Source organism: Phasianus colchicus, chromosome 3 (genome assembly GCF_987193195.1).
Source record: "Phasianus colchicus chromosome 3, bPhaCol1.hap1.1, whole genome shotgun sequence".
In the NCBI taxonomy this organism is placed as follows: domain Eukaryota; kingdom Metazoa; phylum Chordata; class Aves; order Galliformes; family Phasianidae; genus Phasianus; species Phasianus colchicus.
In genome coordinates, this window is record NC_143438.1 from 15,841,532 (window position 1) to 15,850,371 (window position 8,840).

General features: G+C 40.4%; 1 long non-coding RNA gene across 1 annotated transcript; it reads left to right on the plus strand.

Moving 5' to 3' along the window:
* LOC149918432 (uncharacterized) lies at window positions 1–2,385 on the plus strand. The gene is made up of 2 exons (XR_016465443.1): window positions 1–1,200; window positions 1,277–2,385. It is a non-coding gene; the product is annotated as an uncharacterized LOC149918432 (long non-coding RNA).
* The last annotated feature ends 6,455 nt before the right edge of the window (window positions 2,386–8,840 follow it).

Below are 8,840 nucleotides of genomic sequence, written 5' to 3' on the forward strand. Positions count from 1 at the left end.
GCAGTCCTTCCCATTTACAAAAGAAATACACAAGCTTGCAGCACTCCTAAGATGATTCTTTCTTAGATTTACACATATATCACCTGACATAGATCTGACTCAGAAACAGGATTTCTCCATTAGATTTCACTGCATTTTTGCTGCCTTTACAGTGTCTACAAGTACAGCAATCTTGGCACTAATGGTGAAAATCTATCATTTTGTTTCTTCTTTAAGGTCAATTTCTGTAACTCCTTCAGCTCACTAAGAAAGTTTCCCAAGGTTTGCAAAGCAGTCAATAGCATGAAAAATTTATGGTATAAGTGCCATTGAGGAAGAGTCCTGCTAGTTCTTAGCTGTGCTCCAGCTTGCCCTCAGCAGCTCATTAATTTTTCTTTCAGACCAAATACTTCATGTCTACAATTTTCCACATTTGAATTCAGACCATTTACCATTTTGGGAAAGGTTCACTTCAGCTTGTTCAAATTCCAGGAACTCCTACCCAAACCAAAGAAATGACACTACTTTCAGTGCCTTTCCCTACCCGCACCTCAGATTTTTGTTTCTTTGCTGCAGACAAAGGTATAATTCCAAACTGTAGGAGCAATTTTTCTTCTCCAAAGTTGGTGTGGTTTGTGACAATGAGACTGAAACAGAAGGAAATCACGGAGCACGATCTCCAGCTGTTCCAGCACTGACAGCCAATAGCTCCAAGCTGAAATTTTTCTATTTCCATAGCATTCCATTGAGAGATAAGTCCTGAAGTAAATTGGTTCAGCAACCAGGCATTGAAAATGGAAAATTGTCTTAATCCAGCAGTGCTAGTTCAATTACAGCGTGAGTTGCTGAGGTACATTCATATGGTTGTGAAAAATCTCTCAAACAATAAAAGACAGCACAGGATTCTTCATGAATGTCACACAGCTCTATTTTCCCTTATGGAAGCCAGACCACACTGCAACGAGAAGTATTTTCAAAGCAAATAAAACGCTGCTTCTGCAAACATAGGTACTTAAATATTAATCAGGGCTCCATTGCAACCCTGCTGAAGCACTCAAGGATTTTCTGGCTGTCACTCATTGTAATTCTGATGGTGCTAATGAAATGCTGGTGTCAGCTGTGTGAGCCAGCGACTTGGGAGATTGCAGCAGGTGTTGTTCCCTTTATAAAGATGACTATGCACTAGCAATCCTCTCTTCCCATCTGGAAGTGTAGCAAGAGGTATGTAAATGCAAAAAGAGGTATACAATGTGAGCTGTCTTTTGCAGATGTTGTGTGTGACTCCTCTCTCCCTCAGGTCACAGGAGCCATGAAGAACATCTATGTGTAGGCAGAAAATATGTCTAAGCTCTCTGCCACAGGAAGAGTCTGCTCTGAGAAGAACTGATGCCTGAACTCTACATTTTTCCCTGTTAAGAGTCCCAGGCTACATGGCTATTTCTTAAGCATGGCATCTGTATCAGAACTGTTTGTTTCCTGTAATGAAATGACATTTGAATGGACCTAATTCTGCAGCCAGTCTAGATTGATTGCAAAGCGTGTGAAATGTATTTTAGCCCCAAAACTTCAGAGACTTGTCAGAGATAAGAAACAAGCCAGAAAATGGTTTTTAGCTCTAATTGTGTTTTGTTGTTAGGTCTTGAGCAGTGAGAGGAAGCAAGAACACATTTAGGTGCACCACCCTAGCAAAGAGAATGCATGTGTGTATAAACAATACAAATTCCTCACATCAAACCTTTAACCTTTCACTGGGTCTGTTCCAACCTCCTGTGTTTTTTTCCTCTGAAAAACTCTTCCTTCCATCCTCTTGTTAACATACTTAGTACATTTTGAACTGTGTTAATGACAAGCAAAATGTATATATAATTGAGCTTGGTAAAAATAAAAATTAAATTAAAAAAACCCTGTATAAAGACAGAAAGATCTTTTCAGGTCTTAATGCTAAATTTTTCAGGAGAAGCACTGCGTTTTCTTGACTAATGTTTGCAGTATACTAAAATACAGAAACATTCAGAGCTTTTTCCATGCTGCCTACAGTATTACTTCTATCTTATAAGGCCCAGCTACTTGAATGTATTTGAGACGTGAGCATTTCTTTTACTCAGGTGCCTCAATTTTAAAAGCATATTCCATCTATTATTATGAACTGAAAGGTACATTTTAAAAGTAATGCTGAAGTGCTGGCTGGAAGATTGGATGTTTCATCTATAGGAGTTTGATCCTCAAGTGGAGAGAGATCATTTGGTAATGTTTCTTAAGTGTGGTTCATGTAAAGTACCCGTATTTCAATATCAGCATAGCATTCAGAAGGCATAAGTGAACAGGGGCTACTGGCTATGAGGACTTTGACCTGTGAATTTTACCTTTTCTCCCATTGACTCTTGCTGCAGGCTGGCCAAGCATATTATGAGCCTTCTGGATCTTCCTTCCAGGAGAAAGGTAGGCATATGGAGGGTCCTCTGTGCCCAGCTTTTGTACAGATATGAAGAAATGAAGATGGGAAGTAAAAGGGAAGTACTTTTTCATACAGCATACAGTATAAATCCCTGGAGATGGCTGAGAAGGAGGTTACTATCTGGCCACCTTTTCCTGTTTGGTACCTGCGGTTCAATCCCAGGTTCTGCCTCTTCGGTATCCCCACATCTCTGCCTGACACCTTAACTTAAAAGCAGGATTCATAGTATCATAGTGTGGCAAGCAAATGGCACAAGATAGCTGAGATCGGAAGAGACCTCTTGAGGTCATCTAGTCCTACTCAAGCAGGAAACTTAGAGGTGTTTGACTGGGGCCATGTCTTTTGAATATCTCTAAAGGAGATTCTACATCCTCTCTGGGCAGCCTGTGCCAGTGGTTGGTCACCCTCTGAGAGAAAAGCATTTCATCATGCTCAGACAGCACTTTCTGCCTTTCAGCTTGTGCCCATTGCGTTCTCTGGACACAACTGAGAAGAACCTGGCTCCTTTTTTTTTGCAGCCTCCCTTCAGGTATTTATATGCATTGATGACATTCCCTGAGCCTTCTCTTGTCCAGGATGAATTTATCCAGCTTGCTCAGCCTTTTCTCATGCTCTGTTCATAAACTTTGTGTTCCTATGCCAGACTCTCTCCGTTATATCCATGTCTCTGTTTTACTGGGGAGTCCAGAGCTGATCATATTAGGCCTTAACTTCCTGTTCAAACATCTTAATCAAAACTAGGTCAGAGTGAATCATAGTATCAGCCCACTGGAGCTTCTCAACATTAGTGCTGGTAAGTCACTGAAGATGAGACCTTGAGCTGTTTCTCTCACACACTTATAGGGAAATAAGGTTGGAGAACAAGCTGACTGCATGTGTGGGGCAGGATGGCTCAGTAAAACCACTTGCATCACACCCTGTTCCAGAGGAGACGAAAGCTGGCTTTCTGAGCAGCATGCTGTCTGGGCAACCTGCTGATGGCCCACTATGGCACTGGGTGTGCTGCTGCCATTGCTTCTGAGCAAGGGGAATCCTTAGCATCGTGAGGGAGCAGCTGTTTGTTTTTCCCTCTCTTCCTTTGACTTAAAATATCAACAACAGTTTGGTTTGCCAGACAGCCCCATTTTTCTATTTTTTCTTCCCCTTCCTATCTCCCGAGATGGCTCTGCCCCTTCATTTTCCCATGAAAGCAATTGCTACCCTTTAGCCCTCCCATGATGTTTCCTTCCTTCTCTCTCTGGGGATGTTACTTATTTTTTTCTAAGGATGAAAAAGCTGTTATCCACAAGTTAGTTAGCACATGGATTATAAATCTATATATATTTATGAAATAACAAATAATGGTTGAAGCAACAAATGAAGTACATAGGGCTGCAGATGAAGCCAATTTACATACTAACATATGTCTGTGCATTTTATATTTCTGCTAGCATAGCTCTAAAATAAGCCAAAAAATAAGAGATTAGAATTAATACATTATTACTTATTATTACAAGTCTCTACATAAACTAAGGAGAAAAAAAGCGGTACATAGGCTTACAGGAACAATGAAAGAAATACACATTTCTGGGGACACATCTTTCAAAAAACAAATACAACATCCCAATAGATATTATCTTAGCACACTAATGAAATATTATGTTAAGGAACTGAAATGGTCTTATATATATTCTGAAGATCAACAATTAACAGCCACCTTAAAAATGATAATTTGCAGATGATAAAATATCTTGTATATAATTTTCTCTGAATTACTTCTTGTTTATATATGCACTGCAAAGCATATATAAAGTATGTATACTTTATTAGCTGTAGAAAACATTCTTTCCATAGTCAGTCTAGAAGAAATAGTTTCAAATAAAAAGCTTTCTATTTTCAATAGCATCTCAACATTCCATCTTTTTTTTTTTGCATATTAGATTTCAGGAAACAGAGGAGAGAATTTCCTGAGTAACATGGTTCCTCTTAACCCCTCCTCTGGAGCTCTGCTTCAGGTGAAAGATACCATGTTGCACCCAGAAGCTGGTGCTCAGGATGAGAAAACAAAGGGCACTGGTAGGGGAAAAGGTGGAAAGCCTTAGGAGGAGAGGAGCAGAATGTGTCTATCTTGATGTTTTGAAGATGTCTGGTAGAGATCACTACTCTAGTCCCTGTGGGATGCGGTGAATATGGGTTTCCATGTGAAAAAAAACTGTGCATAATAATGGTGTGTTAACTGAATTTGGGAAGTGCCAGAGGCAGTGCTTGGAGGTGCCTGATCAAAATACATCTTTGTCCCTGGCCTTCTTAAAAATGATATCACCTGGCTTTTCTGAAATGCGTGTGTGTTAAATCTTTCATCTCTGTTCACCCACTACAGGCATCTACTGTTCACTACTCACCAGCATGGGCAGTGTTTCCCCTGAGCTTGAATGGAAATATGGCCCTGACTCCCCAGATCTTGAGATCTCAGAAGAGAGTACAAATGCCTCATAGCTTTCTGTCTGAGGGGTTCAGGAACAGCATGAAAAGGCTGTTGCAATATGGAAAGGGAGGGTCTTCAAATCCAGATTTGATCTTCAGGACTGCATAATTGGAGCTACCCTGGTGTTGCAGTATTGCTGGTAAAAAGAAGTAAGGAGAAGCATGCCCTGGTGCTTGTGTGATACTCTACAGGAGGGGAATAGTAGTGTGGAAAGACCCAGGACAATTCTGAACAGTATTATGAGTTCCTGATGATCAGGTGCAGGTTAGTCAGAAAGTTGCTGTGCTGCAGGGCTGGTTGTATCACGCAGTGTGATCCTGGAGTCATAAATGAAGAAAAGATGTGAAGAGGTAAGAAAAGAGGGTAGATCTTAAGGTATGTGGCTGCTCATTAATAGAGTTTTTTCCATTTTGCCTCCTCTATTGGGTGGTCTGTACTTCTGCAGGGACTCAATGCTTTATCTGGGTGTGAATGGCAGGGTGGAGGTGCAGAGAAAGGATCTGCTCTATATTTATTATCAGGGAAATAAAACTACACCAAAAGCAACTGAGGATTGCAATAGGTGAGAAGGCAGCTTGTTTCCTATTGAATGATCTGCTCTTCTAAGAACTGTTTTTCTGCCTTTCAGAAGAGAGGCAGCGCTCATACATTTAAAGAGGAGGAAAATGAGAATGAGGCTGATAGATTTATTTTTCAGACAGTGTTGTATTTTTGGATGCTGACAGGCTTTAACGTGAGTTATTGTAAGTTTATTGGTTGGTAGAACTGTTTTGCCTGCCCGAAATGTCCCTCAGATGTACTTGTTCCATAAGGCTTGTCACCTAAGCACCTCTGCAATAACAAAAATCTGTCATATCCTCTTTGTTTGTAGTCAAGACTTGGCATTGCTGCTACTTATCAATTTCATGGCTTCAATGCAGTTTCTAGGTCTTCTCAAGGTGCACCTAAGCCAAGAAACATAGCAATGAAAAGAGTTGTTAAATTTCAGCTGCTCACCTGTAGTGGGGATGCGATTGCAATTTATATTGGTCAACACTTACCTATGGAAAGAATCAAAGCAAAACTGAAAAACCTCACTTCTCTCCTAATCATGTTATTTCATCAGTTATTCTGCCTTTGGCCATTTCTATTTGTGTGAATTGACTATGTGTTATTGTAGACTTGCTTAGAATTCTGCTAAGACATAAGTGTTAAATCTTAAAAACAGTATTTCCTTTCAATAAGAGAGATCCCATGGAGCTCACAGGCCAGCTGTTCTGACCCACAAGTGTTCTATTTGATAACAGTAGGAGGCAAATAAGGCCACATCTGCCCAACCTGCCATTTCTTTGTGTATTTGTTTAATATGTAATATTAAAGTGGACTTTGGCTTTTAATCTCCTACTAAACCAAATGAGATAGGAGAGCTGATTTTGCTTAAGTCTGCGGCAGTGAAAGCCATTTGCAGGAAGATTTTTCTTTGCAAAAAGGCCACGATTAAATAATTAATTAAACGATGATTAATACATATATATTTTTTGATGGCAGGAAAAAGATTTCAATAGGATAAACACCCAGAGTATTTCTCATTAATTTAGAAGTCACTTTTATGAGAACAATAAAGAAATCACTTGTCAGAAGATTAGTTAGTTGTTAGCTAATTCTTGATTTTTGTAGTGATGGATTTGCTGTCTCTGGTGGCTTAGATCATGCATTTAGATTAGCAGTGCTTTTTCTTAAAGTCTGGTCTTGGTACTTGATCACATAAAAATTAAACTTCCATTCAAAAATAAAAAGAAGGAAATTTCAACAGTCTGGAGAAGAATTTAGGAATGCTACTTGAGCCAGTTGTCATCAGGACGAAGTGTAGGAGAGGGTGAAGGTGCTGATGGGGTACTTGCAAGGTGGATTATCCAGTGGCTGGTGGTGTTCGAGGTGGATGCACAGCAGAACCAGCAGCTGTTCATGTATATCTGAGCATAAATCACTGCTTTTGTTGCTTGGTACCTGTGCTGTCCCTATACCCCTGCTGCAGCTTGCCTTTGTGCTTCAGAAAGTGGAAAACCATATGCTCATTAATCACGGGTGGGCTTGTGTGTGGGTGTGGGTCCAATCATTACAAATTAGCCTCTTATGTAACCTGGTGGAAAGACATTACAGCCTTTGTTTAGTATGGCTGTCCATAAATTATAGCATCCCCTCTCCCTGTTTTGTTTAATGTTGCCGTGTACAATATGTCTGTCTGCAAGTGCAAGTTGGTACTATGTCTATAAGTCTTTTTCTCTCACTTTTTCACTTTCTTCTTCTTCCTTCTTCTTTTTTTTTTTTCTTTTTCTTTTTTCTTTCCCCCCTTAAATAGCATTTTCAGAATTTCAGGGGTTCTAAGGGACCTCTGAAGATCAAGTCCAACTCTCTACTAAAGCAAGTTTCCTGCAGTAGGTAGCACAGGAACATATCCAGATGTGCTCTGAATATCTCCAGAGAAGGGAATTCCACAACCTGCCTCTGGGCAGCCTGTTCCAGTGCTCTGACAACCTCACAGGAAGGAAGTTCTTCCTTGTGTTAGTATGTAACTTTCTGTGTTGCACTTTGTGCCTGTTGCACTTTGTTCTATTGCTACATGCCACAAAAAAAGTCTACTCCCACTGACTTGACTTTGGCACATCCGATACTTAGGAGCAGTGATGATACCTCCTCTCAGCCTTCTCTTCTCCAGGCTGAGCAGTCCCAGATCTCTCAGCCTTTTTTCATAAGGGAGGTGCTCCAGGCCCCTCATCATCTCCGTAGCCTCCGTAGCCGTGTCCGTGAGCTGTCATGCTGTCATTTCTTCAGTGAGGATGTAGCAGCTGGAGCAAGAAGGGATGGGAAGTGGGGATTTGCAAGGATCTGGAGTTCTTTGGAGACTGGGAATCCTGTTGCTCCCTTCCTATAATGTGCACCTGACTTCACGCTTCCAAAATACCTTGGCCTTTAGAACAGTAGGTTTCAGTCACTCTTCCTTTTCAAGCAGAGTTTTTATTCAAACACGCATATAAAAACTTGCATTAACTTCCACAAAGATGTAGAATTGTCATCATCTTCTTTTCAGGCTTTTCATCACATGACATATAAAAAAAGGGCTAAAAAGATAATAATCTGTGTTCAAAACAGCTCTTGCTTTATAATCACATTAATTTCCAGCCTATGCAGATTATACGTGATGGACTTCAGTGCAATTATACCCTGAACATGACTAAAGAAAGACAAGAAACAAAAACATTTCTGGCTTGTTTGAGTCAGGTTTATTTTGGTGATGACTTCTTGCTCAGCTGTGTGCAGCAAAACAAAGCCATTGTTATGCTCTCGGTGAGAGCTGTGTTTACATGCCATGACACTACCAGTACTGAACTGCTGTGTTCTTCCACCTCTCCCAAGAACAACAGTTTGCCTACAAGCATTTAAGGATTTGTAGTTATTGTTTTCTTGCATATATTCACACTGCAACATGGGAAGGCTAAAACCACAGCCAGATTCCTGTTGACACTTCTGTTTTCACGCAAGTGAAATTTACTGTAATTTGCTTAGAAAAGAAAGGTTGCTCTGCCATCACAGAAAATCAGAAGCATCTCAGAAATACCAGTTAAAAAAAAATAAAAAAAACCAATCTATTTGGTGTGCTGAGGGTGCTTTGGGCTTGCTTGGAAAGATATTCAAAGCCACGATCTGCTATCCGCTTCTCACAGTTAAACAGTAGCATGCTGTGTTCCCTACAGGGCTTTTGCTGATCTCTGCCTCCACCAGAGCTGTCTCTGGAGGCTTTCATCACTGCTTTCGTGTGACCTTATAGCTTTCCTGACTCATCAGAACTTGTTTCATGTCAGGAGACCATGTTCTTTGGCATGTAGCCTACATCCAAATAACTCCTCCCAAGGTCATGTCGGAGTACTTTAGGGATATGACTTTTTTTTTTTTTTTTGCTTAAGA